Here is a 20,784-nt window from a genome sequence, read left to right as displayed (position 1 = left end):
TTTTCTCTGGAGGAATTTCCCAATTTGGTGCCTGGGTTAATGGCTCAGAATCTGGGCTCAGAGAAACAGAGGACTCCTATTTGGACAGAGAAGCCAGAATAATTTGGGGTTACCTGGTGGTGAGACAGAATTGGGAGACCTGAAAGCCTTTCTCACACAACAGATTTTTTACCTCGAATATGTGCTCATTATACAAGCCATGAAGCTGGAAGGAAGCCAAAGATCTATGTCAAAAGTCTTGGAGAGCAGAGTGGATATTCCCTCACTCTCTTGGGTGCTGAGCTACCAAAATATCCAGGTTCTCAACCAAAATCTTTGAAGGCCCATGCCCCATGGACAGAGAGATAAGAGGTGGATTGAGTGCTACCAAAACCACAACCTAGACTTGTTACAGCTCAGTTCTCAGTTGTATTTATATATTTGAGTGATTTTCAACCCTTCTCATACTTGCTTAACAAAACAGAATATGAATCCTCTCAAGGGTTAGAAAATGTATCTGGAGGATTATTTTTTCAATGCTGAAGACATAGGATGACATGACATATTAACAAAGTGGGAAAAAAAGAAAATAAGAGAAGGCAGAGACTCACACTGATAGAGGTGCTGGAGTTAGCAGATATAGATTTTAACTATGATCAATATATCGAGGAAAAAAGAGGAAATGAGAGAGTAAATGGGTGAAAAGATGAAAAACATTAACAACTAATTATAACTATAAAAATCAAGGAACAGTTACCAACTGAAAATAAAATGTCTAGAGAGTTGAATTAATAAGTTTAGAAGAATTTTAGATAGAACTCAACACAGAATTACTGACTTAGAGGAGTCCTAGAGATGAGAAGAAGGAGGAGTGGGATAGGAGGAGAAAAGAAGCTAAGACAGAGAGACAGAGCAGCAGAAGTAATACTTGAAGATATAATAACTGAGAGTTTTTTAAAAAATGGATGGATGGGTATGAAAACTCCCACACCTAGTAAAGCTGCTGAAAATCAAACGAAAAAGGAAAATTTGGAATAATAATAGATCTGTTTAATACAAAAGAAGGGGGAAAAGAGAGGAAAAAAGAACATAAAGCATGTGGGTCAATTAAAAGGAAATAATAGATACTAGCCCAACAATACCAATAACTGCACTTAGAGTAAATTGATTAGATACTTCAAATTAATGCCCATCTTGATAAAACCACAAAATCCATGTAAATGCTACCATGAAGATATTCAGCTTATATATGAGGGTAAAGAAAGGTTGAAAGTAAAATGATGGGGAAAATGTACATACTGTGTGAATCCTAACCATAAGAAAACTGGAATAGCTATATAAATGTCACAGAAAGTAGAGTTCAAAGCAAGATGTGTTAATTGAGTTAAAGAGGGTATTTTCATGATTATAACAGGATACACCCTTAATGAAGATATTATAGATATTAAAATCCAAGAAAATGTCAAAACATTGCTTTGACATATAGAATAATACTTGACAGAACGAAGAACAGAAATAGACAAAATCATAATCAAAATGGAGGGACTTTAACATGCATTTTGCAATAGCATGCAGACCAAGTATACAAAAAAGAATGAGGAACATAGCAGATGTAAACAACAGTTAGCTAAATAACAAATATAGAGCAATACACCCAACAATGAAAGAATTTGTTATTTACATTATTGTAAATTCACTGGAAACTTTCATTTTTAAATGATCATCAGTTCAGCTCAGTTCAGTCACTCAGTCGTGTCTGACTGCAACTCCATGGACTGCAGCATGCCAGGCCTCCCTGTCCATCACCAACTCTCAGAGTTTACTCAAACTCATGTCCATCGAGTCAGTGATACCATCCAACCATTTCATCCTCTGTTGTCCCCTTCTCCTTCCACCTTCGACCTTTCCCAGCATCAGAGTCTTTTTAAATGAGTCACTTCTTCCCATCAGGTGGCCAAAGTATTGGAATTTCAGCTTCAGCATCAGTCCTTCCAATGGATATTCAGGACTGATTTCCTTTAGAATGGACTGGTTGGATCTCCTTGCTGTCCAAGGGACTCTCAAGAGTCTTTTCAAACACTACAGTTCAAAAGCATCAATTCTTTGGTGCTCAGCTTTCTTTATAATCCAGCTCTCATATCCATACATGACTACTGGCAAAACCATAGCCTTGACTAGATGGACCTTTGTTGACAAAGTAATGTCTCTGCTTTTTAATATGCTGTCTAGGTTGTTCACAGCTTTTCTTCCAAGGAGTAAGCATCTTTTAATTTCATGGCTACAGTCACCATCTGCAGTGATTTTGGAGCCCCCCAAAATAAAGTCTGTCGCTGTTTCCACTGTTTCCCCATCTATTTGCCATGAAGTGATGGGACCGGATGTCATGATCTTCATTTTCTGAATGTTGAGCTTTAAGCCAACTTTTTCACTCTCCTCTTTCACCTTCATCAAGAGGCTTTTGAGTTCCTCTTCCTGATTCCTAAAATGTGTAATTCACTTTTGCCATCTCCTGTTTGACCACTTGCAATTGGCCTTGATTCATGGACCTAACATTCCAGGTTCCTATGAAATATTGTTCTTCACAGCATTGGACTTTTCTTCTATCCCCAGTCACATCCACAGCAGAGTGTTGTCTTTGTTTTAACTCCGGCTTTTCATTCTTTCTGGAGTTATTGCTCCACTAATTTCCGGTAGCAATTTGGGCACCTACCAAATTGGGGAGTTCATCTTTCAGTGTCCTATCTTTTTGCCTTTCCATACTGTTCATGGGGTTCTCAAGGCAGGAATACTGAAGTGGTTTGCCATTCCCTTCTCCAGTGAACCACATTTTGTCAGGACTCTCCACCATGACCTGTCCATCTTGGGTGGCCATATTGGCATGGCTCATAGTTTCACTGAGTTAGGCAAGGCGTGGTCCATGTGATCAGATTGGTCAGTTTTCTGTTAATTCTGGTTTTTAGTTTGTCTGCCCTCTGATGGAGGAGGATAAGAGGCTTATGGAAGTTCCCTGAAGGGAGAGAATAGCAAGGAAAGATGCCAGGGTCCAGCCCCGGTGGATCCAGGGAATTCGAAGGGGAGACGGCATCGGCGATCAGGAAATGACAGCTTATTTAAATGTTTATTAAAGATATAAAGAGTGGTTAAATAAGGATAGCTTAGTGAGGAAATTCAGTGGAGAAAAGAGGCTGAAATAAGGATAGCTCAGTGAGGAAATTCAGTGGAGAAAGAGACTGAATAATTCAGCCAGAAGGTGAGAGAAAGAACGACATGGGGAGACCAAGCTTCAGTGAACAAGGCCCACACTTTATTTTTCAAAGTAGCTTTTATACCTTAAGTTATGCATAGAGGATAATGGGGGAAGGGGTAGAGTCATTCAGTAAGCCAGGCTTTCTTCCTGCAAACTTATCATATGTAAAAGTTTAGGTGATTTGCATCATCTTCTGGCCTGGAGGCCTGTTAACATTTTAAGACCCTTTCTTCAGAAAACTGATTTTTCTCTAAAGGTGATTAGTCAGGCACCACCCTCCAAAAGCATTAGATAAAGTTGCATTCCTACAGGGCAAAGGTGTGGTGGGCTATAACAAGAAAAAGAATTAACTCAAGGGTCCAAGGTTACAAACATTATAGCTACTACTTACACCAATTATATTAATCAATACACTGCCAGGGACACAGCAGGTAAGGGATATGGAAGCTTAGCAGCAAACATTGGCCCAAAAAGTGAAAAACCCTTCACCAATACAATTTCTAATCAATCTTTTAACAGCTCAAAGGAATCTGTATTTAGACAGTTTAGAACATCTCATGCCTCTCACAGTTGGGAGGCTCTGAACAGTCACATGTGGCCGGAAAAACCCATTCAGGCAGGCTAGAGGACTTCCAAAGGAGTTTGTAGGTTGAAACACTATCACACCCAGGAACTTTATTAACTGGAGCTGTAAGTTAACTCTTTTTTCAGAGAGAGGTAGTGGGGGACAGCCCCCGATAAAGTCAGAGGTGGAGGTGAGAGCACAAAGCAGAAAGTAGGCAGACTCTGGTTTTGGGGGTAGATGCTCAAGAATTTCCAGGGGGACTCCTGAGGCTTGATCCCGCCTTTGCGTATGCTGAGCCTCCTTCCTCATGACCTTTGCCACAGGCGGAGTTCCTCATGCTGGCTCCCGGCAGAAAGATAAGAAAGCCTTCCTCAGTGACCAGTGCAAAGAAATAGAGGAAAGCAATAGAATGCAAAAGACTAGAGATCTCTTCGAGAAAATTAGAGCTACCAAGGGAATATTTCATGCAAAGATGGGCTCGATAAAGGACAGAAATAGTATGGACCTAACAGAAGCACAAGATATTAAGAAGAGGTGGCAAGAATACACAGAAGAAATATACAAAAAAGATCTTCATGACCCAGATAATCACGATAGTATGATCACTGACCTAGAGCCAGACATCCTGGAATGTGAAGTCAAGTGGGCCTTAGGAAGCATCACTACAAACAAAGCTAGTGGAGGTGATGGAATTCCAGTTGAGCTATTTCAAATCCTAAAAGATGATGCTGTGAAAGCGCTACACTCAATATGCCAGCAAATTTGAAGACTCAGCGGTGGCCACAGGACTGGAAAGGGTCAGTTTTCATTCCAATCCCAAAGAAAGGCAATGTCTAAAAATGTTTAAACTACCACACAATTGCACTCATCTCATGCACTAGCAAAGTAATGCTGAAAATTCTCCAATCTAAGCTTCGACAGTACATGAACCATGAACTTCCAGATATTCAAGCCGGTTTTAGAAAAGGCAGAGGAACCAGAGATCAAATTGCCAACATCCACTGGATCATCGAAAAAGCCAGAGAGTTCCAAAAAAACATCTGTTTCTGTTTTATTGACTATGCCAAAGCTTTGACTGTGTGGATCACAACAAACTGTGGAAAATTCTGAAAGAGATGGGAATACAAGACCATCTGACCTGCCTCTTGAGAAACCTATATGCAGGTCAGGAAGCAACAGTTAGAATTGGACATGATACAACAGACTGGTTCCTAATACGGAAAGAAATACATCAAGGCTGTATATTGTCACCCTGCTTATTTAATTTATATGCAGAGTACATCATGAGAAATGCTGGGCTGGATGAAGCACATGCTGGAATCAAGATTGCTGGGAGAAATATCAATAACCTCAGATATTCAGATGACACCACATTTATGGCAGAAAGTGAAGAAGAACTAAAGAGCCTCTTGATGAAAGTGAAAGAGGAGAGTGAAAAAGTTGGCTTAAAACTCAACATTCAGAAAACTAAGATCATGGCATCTGGTCTCATAACTTCACGGGAAATAAATGGGGAAACAATGGAAACAGTGACAGACTTTATTTTGGGGGCTCCAAAATCACTGCAGATGGTGACTGCAGCCATGAAATTAAAAGATGCTTATTCCTTGGAAGAAAAGTTATGACCAACCTAGACAGCATGTTACAAAGCAGAGACATTACTTTGCCAACAAAGGTCCGTCTAATCAAGGCTATAGTTTTTCCAGTAGTCTTGTATGGATGTGAGAGTTGGACTATAAAGAAAGCTGAGCACCAAAGAATTGATGCTTTTGAACTGTAGTGTTGGAGAAGGCTCTTGAGAGTCCCTTGGACTGCAAGGAGTTCAAACCAGTCCATCCTAAAGGAAATCAGTCCTGAATATTCATTGGAAGGACTGATGCTGAAGCTGAAACTCCAATACTTTGGTCACCTGATGCGAAGAACTGACTCATTGGTAAAGACCCTGATGTTGGGAAAGATTGAAAGTGGGAAGATAAGGGGACAAAAGAGGATGAGATGATTGAATGGCATCACTGACTCATTGGACATGAGTTTGAGCAAACCCCGGGAGCTGGTGGTGGACAGGGAGGCCTGGTGTGCTGCAGTCCATAGGGTTACAAAGAGTTGGACATGACTGAGTGACTAAACTGAACTGAAAGTAAAACTGTCTGCAATAGACTCAAATAGATATACTGAGAAAGCTAAGTAATCAGAGGAAACAGAAATGACAAACAAAACACCAAGAAAAAGGCACAAAAAACTGAAACTGAAAGAAATATACATAAGTGTAAAATGTACCTGTTAAAAAATGTCAGAATTAATGTATTCTTTCGACATAATCCTATCAAACCTCCTATCCAAACTATACAGAGATCCTGTGAGAAAGTGATGGCAGGATCTCTGCGAGGTGGTTATTCACTTTCAGAGTCAGAGACTTAACCACCTCCCACTTTCTGGTGCTTTACTGTAGGAAAAATATCATCAATAAAAGATTTAATAGTTTAATGCTTCTTTAGCCTTCAAGTGGAAAAGACAGAGAGATGAGGCAAGAGAGGCAAGGAGTGGTAAATATATGTTTTTGAAATATCTATCACCACATTCTCTCAGGAAATACCCAGCATATCATTCATGATATATCTGAATGGGGTGTGTGTGTTTGTGTGTAGGAAAGAGAGAGAGAGAGAAATGTTGCAGGGAATAAGCACTTTGGTTTGAATATCTGTCACCCCCCAACATTTATTTACTTCATTCAGCACTTGCTGTTGAAATCCCAACTCCCAGTGCAATGGTATTAAGTAGTGGAACCTTCTCAGACTTTTCAAAAAGCGGAAGAAAAGAACACTGCCAAACTCATTTTATGAGGCCAACAAGGTTCTGATATCAAAACGAGACAAGAAATATCTCTGATAAACAGAGGGACAAAAATCCTCAACAAAATATTAAAAAACATAAATCAATAATGCATCCAAAGGATCATGCATGATGATCAAGTGAGATTTGTTCCAAAGGATGCAAGGATGATTCAATATTCACAGATTAATCAATGTGATACACCAAATAAACAAAATGAAAATTAAAATCATATCCACTCAGTAGATGTGGAAAAAACATTTGAAAACATTAACATCCATTTCTGATTTTAAAAACCTCTATAAAGTAGATATAGAGGGATTATATCTCAATATAATAAAGACCATATGACAAACTCACAGCTAACCTCATACTCAGCAGTAAAAAGCTGAATATCTTTTCTCTGAGATCAGATGCAAGACAAAGATGCCTAATCACCACTTTTATTCAAAATAGTTTTGGTATTCCTAGCCAAAACAATCCGGCAAGGAAAAAAAATAAGGACACACAAATCTGAAAGGAAAAGGCAAAACTGATGCTATTTGGAGATTTCATATTATATATAGAAAACCCTAAAGTCCCCACCAAAATCTGTTAGAACTAATACACTCAGTGAAGTCGCAAGATACAAACTTCATATACAAAAATCAGTTGCATTTCTATACGCTAATAACAAATTGCCATAAGGAAAAATTAAGAAAACGGTTCTATTTACAGTTGAACAAAAAACTGATAAATTATTAGGAACAAATTAACCTTAAAAGAGGTGATAGTCCTGTACACTGAAACTCTAAGACACTGATGAAAGATAGTGGATTTTGTTATCAAAATTCCAAAGGAAATTTTCACAGACATGGAACAAACAATCCTAAAATTTGTATGGAACCACAAAGCCAAAGCATTCTTGAGAAAGAAGAACAATATTGGAGGTGCCATGTTTCCTGATTTAAAACTATATTTCAAAGCTGTATTAAGCAAAATAGTATAGTGTTGATATAAAAATGGGTGCAGAGATCAACAGACTAGAATAGAGAGCCCAGAAATAAACCCAAATACATACAGTTAATTAATTTTTGACAGAGGAACTAGGAATAGGCAATGCCAAAAAGACATTCTCTTCAATACATGGTGTTGGGAAAGCTGGACAGCTACATGCAAAAAATAAAACTGGACCACTCTCTCGTAGCATTCACAGAAATTAATTCAAAATGGATCAAAGACTTAATCATAAGTCCTGCAGTCATAAAAGTCCTGGAAGAAAAAGTTATAGACATCAGTTTGGGTGGTGGCTTTTTGGATTAGGCAACAAGAGGAAAACTAACTAAGTGGGACGACATAAAACTAAAAAGCTTCTGCACAACAAAGGACACCATCAGCAAAATGAGGAACTCGCCGGGCAGTCCAGTGGTCAGGACTCAGTGCTGTCACTGCCATGGCCCAGATTAATTCTCTGTTTGGGGAACTAAGATCCAGTAGGGCATGCAGGTTGGTAAATATATAAATAAAGGGCAAAGATATTGTGGTGAAAAATATTTTTTTTTAATGGAAAGACAATCTATAGTATCGGAGAAAATATTTGAAAAATCTATTTCTGATATGGGTTAATATGTGGAATACATAAAGAACTCATACAACCCAATAGCAAAAGAATACAGTCTCATTTAAAAATAGGCAGAGGACCTGAGTAGATATTTTTTTCAGAGAAAACATACAGTTGTTCATGAAAAGGTTTATGAAAAGATATACAACATTACTAATCATCAGGAAAATGCAAATCAAAACCACAATGAGATATCACCTCATAGAGTTGTTTTTATCAAAAAGACAAGAAATAACGAGAATTTTTGAGACTGTGGTGAGAAGAGAAAGCTTGTGCACAGTTGGGGGAAAGATAAGTTGGTGCAGCCACCATGGAAAACAGTATTAAGGTTCCTCAATAGAAACTCAGACCTAAAAATAAAACTGCCATGTGAGGTAGTAATTTCACTTCGGGGTATTTATCTGAAGAAAATAAAAACACTAACTTAAAAAGATATGTGCAACCCAATGTTCATTGCAGAATTATTTAAAATAGCCAAACAACATTAAGCCTTTTTTGATGGATGAATGGATAAATAAAATTTGCTATGTACATATATCCAGCCATAAAAAAGAAGAAAATCTTGTCATTTGCAACATGGATGGAACTTGAGGGCCTTATGCTAAATGAACTAAATCAGATAGAGAAAGAAAAATACCATTTAGTCTTATTTACATGTGCATTATTAAAAAAAAAAAAAAAAAAAAAAAAAAAAAAACAGAAGAATGAGTTCAGAGATGCAAAGAACAGTTTGGTGGTTTCCAGAGGGTCAATGTAGTCAAAATGGGATGGGTGAAGGTAGCCAAAAGATACAAATTTCCAGGTCTAAAATTAATGTCATGAGGATGTAATGTACAGCATGGTGGCTACAGTTAACCCTGTACTTTATACTTGAGAGTAGGTAGGAAAATACATCTTAAAGTTCTCATCATAAGAAAAAAAAATTGTAACTACATGTTGTGATGAATATTACTATACATGTGGTGATTATTTACCAATATGTACAAATACGTAAATACTATGTTGTACACTTAGGACTAGTACAATGTTACAAGAATTACATCTCAAAAATTGTAACAATCAAGGTTGGAATATGTGAATTAAATTAGTTCCATCCTTACCTCATTTAGGTTTCTCTGGTGGCTCAAATGGTAAAGAATCTGCAATGTGGAAGACCGATTTTGATACCTGAGGTCAGGATGATCCCCTGGAGAAGGGAATGGCAACCCATTCCAGTATTCTTGCCTGGAGAATTCCATGGACAGAGGAACTTGGCAGGCTATACAGTCCACGGAGTCGCAAAGGGTCAGACATGACTGAGTGACTAACATTTTTACTTAATGTCATTTTTGTGGACCCAAATTAAACTTAGATTACTAAAATATCACTTAGATTTTAAAATACCAAATCTCACTGCATCCTACAGGGATTGAAACAGACACACAGAAACATACAGTGAGTCACCTGCACAGGAAATATAGGCTTCCTCCTTTGGAGAGCATGAAGTGTAATTCCAAGGGTCAGAAGGACACTGCCAGAGAGAGGTGTCAGTTTTCCAACAGCGGATTCCATCCACCCATAGGGGTCTAGAACCTTTTCTGAGACCAAGAGAAGAGTTGAAGGTTACAGTGTCCCCACAGCCAAGCTGTCTGCAGATCATGGACACAGTGATGTCTTCCATGGGGCTGTGGCAGACACTACCCCAGGTCCCATTGTAGAAAACTTCCAGCCACCCAGCACATGGTGGGTCCTCGCTCACCATCCTGAGGGCTAGGAACTCTAAAGTTGAAAGGGGAGAGATAGGACACAGGAAAAACTTTGCTGGATGTTCTAGGTTTTCCTTTCTTCTAGAAATAGTGAACATTCATCTGACCTTGTTAAAGAGATACCCACTAGATGACAAGACTGACATCGCCTCCCTTTTAACTGACTTTGTCCATTTGTGTCTGTCTTTCTATTTCTACCACAATGGTGTAGTGGATATGAACTGAGAGGAAGACCAAACTTTGCGGGTGCTAGTGAGGGAGGGAAGCTGAATCCTGCTTCCTGACAAAATCTTTAGAGTATGTCAAAGTGATGTGATGTGGATACTGGGGAGATAGGCAGAATAATTAACCCCAGAATGCCGACATCCCAATCTCTGCAACTTGTGAATCTGTTACCATATCTGACAAGAGGGATTTACAAATGTGATTAAGGTAAGGACCGTGGGATGGTGAGTTTAAGCTAGAATATTGTATTAACAATGTGAGCCGAGTCTAACCACATCCTTAGACCCACTGTCTTTAAAAGTAGAATACTTTTCTTAGCTCTGGTTAGAGAGAGAGATGTGACTCTGGATAATGGTTGAAGACAGGCAGCATTGCTGATCTGAAAATGAATGAAGGGGGCTATGAACCAAAGAATGTAGGCAGTTTCTAGAAGCTTGAAAAGACAAGAAACAGATTCACCCCTAAAGCCGCAAAAGTGATGCAACACTGCTAAAGCCTTGACCCCAGCCCAGTGAGATCCCTGCTGGACATCTAAGCTACAGAAGTAAGGCAATAAACACATATTGTTTTAAACCACTAGTTGGTATGTTGTTAACTAAGCAAATGAAAACTAGTACTGTGGGTTTAAATTTTTTGTATGTAACTCGAGAGAGAGCCCTGCTTTCAAGAAAACCTGTGAGAAAAGGCTCTGCCAGGAAACACTGCTGAAAAGAAAGGACTAGAACCTCAGCTGCTGCAGGAGAAAGTGAAAGCACCTCATCTTCGTATCTTCTGGAAAGACAGTCTTCATGGAAGGAAGCCTCCTTCTCTGGTCCTTTCTGTATCTCTCCCTCAGGGCTCAGATCCCTGTCCTCCAGGGCCCCACCCCTCTCCCAGCCTGTGGACAGTGTGCAGCGCAGACCTGAGCAGATGACCCCCGCGTCCTGCTTGTGTCTGCAGTCGTGCTGCCCCCAGCCCCGGGAAGGGCACCTCCACACGTGGGACTCCTTTCCTATGCAGTTCAGGTCGTCCAGCCAGATGGGCCCTGATCCTGCCCCAAAGTGAGCAGACCCCGTGGCACTAAGGGCTTCTCCACAGCCCAGCTGCCTGCACACCACACGGGCATCGTCCAGGTCCCAGTGGTCATCACAGATGGTGCCCCAGGAGCTCCGGTCAAAGATCTCCACTCTCCCGGCACAGAGACCTCCTCCATCCACCAGGCGGAGCTGTCTGCTGTCTGAGGAAAGAGAAATGGGACAATGGGGCGGTGACCCCAGGGGTTGAGAAGGGTCCTCTGCCCTGTGGGACCCTTACCTGAGCAGTAGGGGACGCTCTCCTCTGAGGCCGTAGAGCCTGCTGGTTCAGATATGGAGTCGTTGCACTGCGGCAGCACCTGGGTGTGATTTCCTGCAGAAACAGCAATGATCAGAAGTCTGGAAGGGTTGAATAACAAGAAACTGCTAAAGGAAATAATGACCTAGTGATGGAGCCTAAGATGAAAGTTGTGACCCAGAAGTAAAGTTATCATAATCTTAGTGTTCACCTTCTCCAAGGAGAGTTCTGCTTTTGACAGTACCACAATTTCTGTTTTAACCCAAGTGTTGCTGTAAGAATGAGTTAAGTAGGATGTTTTATCACTAAATCTATCCCTGAGCTGTGCTTAGTCACTCAGTCTTGTCTGACTCTTTGCAACCCTATGGACTGTAGCCCTCCAGGCCCCTCTGTCCATGCTGATTCTCCAGGCAAGAATACTGGAGTGGGTTGCCACACCCTCCTCTAGGGGATCTTCCAAACCCAAGGATGTAACCCACGTCTCCAGCTTTGATGCTTTACTGTCTAAGCCACCAGGGAAGCCCAAATCTACACCTAAGTAGAAGCAAAACAAAATTATTTCTGAAGGAGTTCTGCAATTTCTTCAATATCTATCTTTAAAACAAACATATATAAAATAGATCTCATGAAAAACAGAAAGGAAAAAGGAGATACTAGAAAGAACTTCCCAGGGTTTTCAGCTGCTAGAGTTATCTGACAGAGAATTTAAATAGCCATGATTAAAGTGCTTGTGGAATTAAGCACTGACAAAATGTGTATCTTTGTAGAGAAATGATAACAAAAACCAAATACTTCTAGAGCACAAAAACTTGTTACCAGAAACTAAGAACTAAAGAATAAGTGTAGCCACACATTAGCTCAGCATAAGGCACCAACATCAAAATGTAAGATCAGAGGATATTCTTCAGATTAGAAATTCAGGTTCTGGTTATATTGTTGTATAGCAGATTTTCCCCCAAAACTTAGTTCAGTGACTCAGTCATGTCCGCCTCTTTGCGAACCCATGGACTGCAGCATACCAGGCTTTGCTGTCCATCACCAACTCCCGGAGCTTGCTCAAACTCATATTCATCGAGTCACTGATGCCATCCAACCATCTCATCCTCTGTTGTCCCCTTCTCCTGCCTTCAATCATTCCCAGCATTAGAGGCTTTTCAGATGAGTCAGTTCTTCACATCAGGTGGCCAAAATATTGGAACTTCAGCTTCAGCAACAGTCCTTCCAATGAATATTCAGGACTGATTTCCTTTAGGACTGACTGGTTTGATTTCCTTGCAGTCCAAGGGACTCTCAAGAGTCTTCTTCAACACCACGGTTCAAATGCATCAGTTCTTCAGCACTCAGCCTTCTTTATGGTCCACCTCTCACATTCATACATGACTACTGGAAAAACTGTAGCTTTGACTAGACGGGTCTTTGTTGGCAAACCAATGTCTCTGCTTTTTAATATGCTGTCTAGGTTCGTCATAGCTTTTCTTCCAAGGAGTAAGCATCTTTTAATTTCATGGCTACAATCACCATCTGCAGTGATTTTGGAGTCCCAAAAAATAAAGTCTGTCACTGTTTCCACTGTTTCCCCATCTATTTACCATGACGTGATGGGACCAGATGTCATGATCTTTGTTTTTTGAATGTTGAGTTTTAAGCCAACTATTTCACTCTCCTCTTTCACTTTCATCAGGAGGCTCTTCAGTTCCTGTTCACTTTCTGCCTTAAGGGTAGTGTCATTAGCATATCTGAGGTTTGTGATATTTCTCTTTGCAATCTTGATTCCAACTTGTGATTCATCCAGCCCGTCATTTCACATGATGTACTCTGCATATAAGTTAAATAAGCAGGGTGACAATATGCAGCCTTGACATTCACCTTTCCCAATTTGGAAACAGTCTGTTGTTCCATGTCCAGTTCTAACTGTAGCTTCTTGACCTGCATACAGATTTCCCAGAAGGTAGGTAAGATGGTCTGGTATTCCCATCTCTTGAAGAATTTTCCACAGTTTGTTGTGATCCACATAGTCAAAGGTTTGGTGTAGTTAATAATGCAGAAGTAGATGTTTTTCTGGAACTCTCTTGCTTTTTCTGTGATCCAACGGATGTTAGCAATTTGATCATTATGAAAAGGCAAAATTTAGTAGCTGAGGGAAAATATATATATACTTCATTTTGCTTATGACTTTGGGTCATTAATCAGAAAAAGACTCAGTTTGGCAGTCTTTCAGTCAGGCCTTTCAGTGCTGCAATTAGATGTTACCTGGAGCTGAAGTCATTTAAAGATTTGACTGAACCCTGGTTCTGTAAGGAAATTTCCAGAAGTGTCCTAAAGGTAAAGGAACATCATGTCTTCAACTTAATTCAGAAAGATTTTGCATACTCAGGAAAAAACGGGGCAGAAGGGGAACAGAGAAAGAAGGACAGAGAGAGAGAGATTAAAGAAAATGTTTATACTAACATTGAGAAATCCAGGTAAAGGTCATCAGGGAATTTTTATATTATTTTCCCAATACTTTTATAAGTCTCAATTACATCAAAATTTAAAAAAAATTAAAAGATGAAAACAAGTCAAAGATAATTCATTGCCAGGACACTTTCACAAAAATACTTTTAACATCAAAAATAAAATACCTAGGGAAAACGTAGTAGAAGATGGGCAAAATCTCTGAGAGAAATTCAAGATCTAACTGAATGGAGGGATGTATTATGTCAATGATTTGGGGAGCTCAAAAAGATATAAGCATCTGAATGCAGAGTTCCAAAGAATACCAAGAAGAGATAAGAAAGCCTTCCTCAGTGATCAATGCAAAGAAATAGAGGAAAATAACAGAATGGGAAAGACTAGAGATCTCTTCAAGAAAATTAAAGATACCGAAGGAACATTTCATGCAAAGATGAGCAAAATAAAGGACAGAAATGGTATAGACCTAACAGAAGCAGAAGATATTAAGAAGAGGTGGCAGGAATATACAGAAAAACTGTACAAAAAAGATCTTCACGACCAAGATAATCAAATGGTGTGATCACTCACCTAGAGCCAGACAACCTGGAATGTGAAGTCAAGTGGGCCTTAGAAAGCATCACTACGAACAAAGCTAGTGAAGGTGATGGAATTCCAGTTGAGCTATTTCAAATCCTGAAAGATGATGCTGTGAAAGTGCTGCACTCAATATGCCAGCAAATTTGGAAAACGCAGCAGTGGCCACAGGACTGAAAAGGTCAGTTTTCATTCCAATCCCAAAGAAGGGCAATGCCAAAGAATGCTCAAACTACTGCACAATTACACTCATCTCACATGCTAGTAAAGTAATGCTCAAAATTCTCCAAGCCAGTCTTCAGCAATACGTGAACTGTGAACTTCCAGATGTTCAAGCTGGTTTTAGAAAAGGCAGAGGAACCAGAGATCAAATTGCCAACATCCGCTGGATCATCAAAAAAGCAAGAGAGTTCCAGAAAAACATCTATTTCTGCTTTATTGACTGTGCCAAAGCCTTTAACTATGTGGATCACAATAAACTGTGGAAAATTCTGAAAGAGATGGGAATACCAGACCACCTGACCTGCCTATTGAGAAACCTGTATGCAGGACAGGAAGAAACAGTTAAAACTGGACATGGAACAACAGACTGGTTCAAAATAGGAAAAGGAATATGTCAAAGCTGTATATTGTCACCCTGCTTATTTAACTTCTATGCAGAGTACATCATGAGAAACACTGGGCTGGAAGAAGCACAAGCTGGAATTAAGATTGCCGGGAGAAAAATCAATAGCCTCAGATATGCAGATGACACCACCCTTATGGCAGAAAGCGAAGAGGAACTAAAAATCCTCTTGATGAAAGTGAAATTGGAGAGTGAAAAAGTTGGCTTAAAGCTCAACATTCAGAAGACAAAGATCATGGCATCTGGTCCCATTACTTCATGGGAAATAGATGGGGAAACAGTGTCTGACTTTATTTTGGGGGGGCTCCAAAATCACTGCAGATGGTAACTGCAGCCATGAAATTAAAAGATGCTTACTCCTTGGAAGAAAAGTTATGACCAACCTAGATAACATATTGAAAAGCAGAGACATTATTTTGCCAACAAAGGTCCATCTAGTCAAAGCTATGGTTTTTCCATTGGTCATGTATGGATGTGAGAGTTGGACGGTGAAGAAAACTGAGCGCTGAAGAATTCATGCTTTTGAACTGTGGTGTTGGAGAAGACTCTTGAGAGTCTCTTGGACTGCAAGGAGATCCAACCAGTCCATTCTGAAGGAGATCAGCCCTGGGATTTCTTTGGAAGGAATGATGCTAAAGCTGAAACTCCAGTACTTTGGCCACCTCATGCGAAGAGCTGACTCATTGGAAAAGTCTCTGATGCTGGGAGGGATTGGGGGCAGGAGGAGAAGGGGACAATAGGGGATGAGATGGCTGGATGGCATCACTGACTCGATGGACGTGAGTCTGAGTGAACTCCGGGAGTTGGTGATGGACAGGGAGGCCTGGCGTGCTGCGATTCAAGGGGTCGCAAAGAGTCGGACACGACTGAGCGACTGAACTGACTGACTGTCTGAGGGAAAACCTAGTAGAAGACAGGCAAAATCTCTGAGAGAAATTCAAGATCTAACTGAATGGAGGGATGTATTATGTCAATGATTTGGGGAGTTCAACATTGTCAGTGTCAATCATCCTCAAATTTCTATGTCTCCTCTCAAATTTCTAAGCCTATTCTCAATGTAAATACCCTTAAGCTTTTCTTTTGGTGAAAAATGACAAACTGATTTCTAAATTCATACAAAACACAAGCAACCAAGAGCGACCAGCACAGTTGGTAAGAAAAGCAATGATGTTAGAGGAGTTAATATAAAGTAACTCTTGTAAATTAAAATTATTCAGACTTACTACAAAGTTTGAAACTCGGGGAAATACTGAAGGACACGGAAACCTGGTGTGCTGTAGTCACATGGGGTCACCAGGAGTCAGACATGACTTAGCAATTGAACAACAACTATGACGTTATCATAATTAAGAAAATACAGCATTAGAGCAAGGATAGGCAAATGATAACATGGAACAGAATAGAGAGTCTCAAATAAGACAGACATACTTGCCCTTCTGCTTATGACGAAGGCAGCACTGCAGTGGGGAAGAGTCTTTCCAGAAGAAGATTCTGAGTCAGTTGGATGTCCATATGAAAGCTGACCCTTATCTTACACAGATGTCAATCCCAGAAGGAATGCACAATAATATGCAAGAGGAAAATGATAAAAATTTCCATAAGATACTCTTAGAGAATGTTTTTAAGACCTTCGAGTAGGCAAAATTCTTTTTTAAAGTATATAAGAAGCATTAAATGTACAGAAAAAAGTTGGTAAGTTATGTTTACATAAGATTAAGAAATAAGTTCATCAAAGGACACCATCTGATTAAGAATATGAAAACAAAAGACCAAGGGTTAAACATGGAAAATAAGTAACACATATTTGCGTCCAAAGACACTGTCATGGTAAGTTGTCACATCATATTTGTAATAGTCAAGAACTGGAAACAGCTCAGATATCTACTGTCAGTCTAATGGATCAGTACATGGTTCTGTACTGATACTCTAAAGTAATAAAAAATAGGTGCTACAATAAACAACATCATGTGTGAATCCCAAACATAATTTTGAGGCTTAGAAATTAGATACAAAAGATGCCACATACAGCATCCTTTTATAGAAAGTTTAAACATTGATAAAACACTATGTTAGCAGAAGTTAGCTAAGTGATGTTCCCTTTAGAGGAGGGAGGACACAGTTACTGGGGACGGCAGTGACTGTGGGGCTGGGACATTCTCTGTGTTGCTCTGGGTTGGGGCTCTTACTGAGGTCTATACTTTCTGCCCCTACATTGTTTTCTATGATTATATGTAAGCAACAATGTTGCTTAAAAATATATTATTCCCCTTCACATTTCTTGCCCTGATCTGAAAAAATAAATGAACAATGAGAAGATCGACATTTCACCATGAAATGTCTAACTTTCGAAGTCCATTTTCCCTCCCTCTCTGCTACTGGGGACATTTCACTCCAGGAGCATCCTGAGTACCAGTAGCCCTTTCCTCTCTCTTACCTGAGCAGATCACAGAGGCCATGTTGCCATGGGAACAGTCAGGACTTCCCAGGGCAGTCACAGGACAACTCCACAGGAAGGACTCATCCCCTGAGCAGTGAAATCAGGCTGTTAGGAGCTGATCACCTCCTTCCACCAAGTGTGGTCCTCTGGGGGTGGAGATGGCGACTCCACAGCCAAGCTGATGACAGACAACACTGGCATTGGCCAGACTCCAGTGGGAGGCACAGAGCGCTCTCCATCGTCCAGAAATCTTCATCTCCACCTGCCCCTCACACTGAGAAAAGCCGTTTGTCATGAGCCGGACTTCTGAGTATGCTGGTAGAAGAAGACAGAGTTTCAGCAAAGTAACATGAGTTTCTCACCTGAGCAGGGTGTTCACAGAGGTGAAAGGCCTGACCTGCATCTCACCTGAACAGACAACCTGAGCAGCTCCACTGTGGTGACAAGTGCCCCCTGGACAGGGCACTCTAGGGCAGACCGAGAGCTCAGGCTCCTCCCCCTCGCACCTGAACTCTTCAGCCCAGACCTGGGCACTGGACTCTCTGAAGAGCTCATGTCCCAAGACAGACACAGCCTTGCCACACCCCAGCTCTGCACAGATGACCTGGGCAGTGGGAAGTGTGAAGTTCCCATCAGACACTGGGGTCCAGACTTCTCCAGAATACACTTCTACTCGCCCTGAGCAGGGTCCATCCCCTCCAGTCAGACGCACAAATCCTAAGAGGAAACAACAAAACCAATGAGTGTTGATGGTACTGACTTGAAACCGCACATTACAGGCCGTGGTGTGAAAGTTTTTCTTTTTAGCAGTGGAGCATGTAGAGAGTCTTTGACAGTTGGTGTCCTAATTGAATTTTCATCAGCAGGTTTCTGAAGAGAAATCCGGGAAGATTACAAGGTCAGTTTGGAATGGCTGAATCCCAAGAACAGACACTTTGAGACTGGTTAGAAATATGAATTCCTAGGTCTAGGAGCCTAGAAACTACAGAGCCCAATTCAGATTATTGGAATGGCTGAATACTGTAAACACATCTTTTAGCATTGGTTGGAGAAGTGAATTTCTCATTTAGCAGCATAGGACCTACAGATCCAAGGATAATGTACAATATGAAGGCATTGAACATAGAGATACATAGAACAGAAGCCACCCAGAGGGATGTGGGCTATGAGATGAGAGACCTAGCACCCAAACAAGTTTAGAAAGCTTTCATGGGACTTGTGGGGCTGATATTTTGACCAGTTTTATCTCTCAGGAGCTAGTCCTCAAGTGACTTAGGTTAGGGAAAGTCCTGAGGCTGGATCCATGAGGGCATGCCAACCTGTAGATGGGTGACGGCTCCAGAGAAGAAATATAGACACTATCACTAATTCACATTTATGTCATCACATCTTGTCTTTCTGATACTTTTTGATGCCAAAATATTCCATGAATTTCTTCAGTGACCTCAGTGGGAAAGAAAATGAGTTAAGGAAACTCAGAAAGTCATAGAGAGTCCCAGCCAGATATCTCTCTTGAAATCCTAGGATTTGTCAAAGAACCTGGGAGAGAGTGTGTTCTCAGTTGGAGTTTACCAGACAGCTCAGTTTCCAGATCGTCTCCTATTAAAGGTTTTTCTTCTCAAACAGGACTCATAGAAAATGCTAAGGGTTGATAATAATTGATTTTAATGCTATCATTGTACCAATTCTAACCACAGAAACATGCATTCTTCTCAAGCACACATGGAATAATCTCCAAGCTAGGTTACAAATAAGTCTTAACAAACTCAAAAATATTAAAATAATTCCAAGTATCTTACATGAACATAATGGAATGGAATTAAAATTCAATAATGATAAGAAAACAGGAAATTCATGAATATATAAAAATTAAACCACATGCTCATATTTTAAGATTGTTTTCTCTATTTCTATAAAGAATGTCTTTAGGATTTAGGTAGTACTTGCATTAAATCTGTAGATCACTTTACAAGTATAAGCATGTTAACAATATTAATTCTTCCAGGCCAGAGGCACAGAATGACTTTCTATTGATCATATTGTCTTTTATTTATTTCATGAATGTTTTATAATTCTAAAAGAAGATGGCATGTTGAATGTTTTACAATTCTAGAAAAAGGAGGAAGAAGAAGGAAGAGGAAGAGGAAGTGAGCAAACAAGCCATAATTTGAAGAGTTTCAAGTTGAAAAAGCCTCAATATGGATACAATATGCAAATATTTGTGGGAAAGACTCGTTGAATAAGTTGTTAGCATACTACATCACCCTCTGCTCCCATCTACTACCTAAGCTGCTATTCTTTCTCATTTCTCCCACTTCAGACAAGCAAGCACCATTTTAAAAGATACAGATGGATGGAAAAGAAAATCAGAAAGGATAGCTACTGCTGAAGAAGTAGGATGTAGCTGGGGCATATGGCAGGCAAGGTGAGATCAAGGAAGTTTTGAAACTAAAGGAGGAAAACCAAAATAAAAGTTCATCATTTGGTCGTCAAAGGAACACATTTTGAACTGAATGAAGATAATCCAATGAAAAAAAACTTTATTTAATTCACCAAGTACAATTCCCTGATTTCTGGGTGTGTTTTGATTATTTACTTCTGAAGTTCTTCCTGGGAAAGGACTGCTTAGTTATGCCCAACATTCAACCAAAATACTATTAGAATTTCCAAAAGAGAGAAATGTAACACATAACACATATTTTTAAAACAATCATTTAAAGCAGCTTCAGAAGTTACAGAAATGATTGAATTGACTGAAGAGGTCCTTAAACCCCTAATATCAATATGCTTAATGAAGCATAAAAATAAACAGGGAGAAAAACTAGGAAAAATAAACAAATGAGACTTCTGAAACTGAAAAGTATAGTATTGGAATGAACAGTTATTTGGATTAATTACACAAAAGACTAGACATTGCAGAATAAAGGAATTGGGAAGTGAAACACAGCGGTAGAGACTATCTAAACAGAACCAAAGAGAGTAAAAAGGCAGAAAATGTGAACGGAAACTCAATGGCATGAAGGATAATATAAAAATATATAAAATCTGTGTTTTTAGAGATTCAGAATAAGGGATGTGTAGAAAAATATTAAGAAAAGATAAATGAAATTTACCCAAATTTACTGAAAACTGTAAACCCACTGATCCAAAAAGCTAAACAAACCCGAGACAAGATAGTGAAAGCATTCTCAGAA

General features: G+C 39.8%; 1 pseudogene; it reads right to left on the bottom strand.

The window, feature by feature from the left end:
• LOC129657488 (antigen WC1.1-like) overlaps positions 1-20,784 on the bottom strand; it is a 60,060-nt pseudogene that overhangs the window by 19,747 nt on the left and 19,529 nt on the right.

This window comes from Bubalus kerabau, chromosome 1 (assembly GCF_029407905.1).
Source record: "Bubalus kerabau isolate K-KA32 ecotype Philippines breed swamp buffalo chromosome 1, PCC_UOA_SB_1v2, whole genome shotgun sequence".
Taxonomy (NCBI): domain Eukaryota; kingdom Metazoa; phylum Chordata; class Mammalia; order Artiodactyla; family Bovidae; genus Bubalus; species Bubalus kerabau.
Note: the sequence above shows the minus strand (reverse complement) of the source record. Positions and strands in the feature narration are given on the sequence as shown.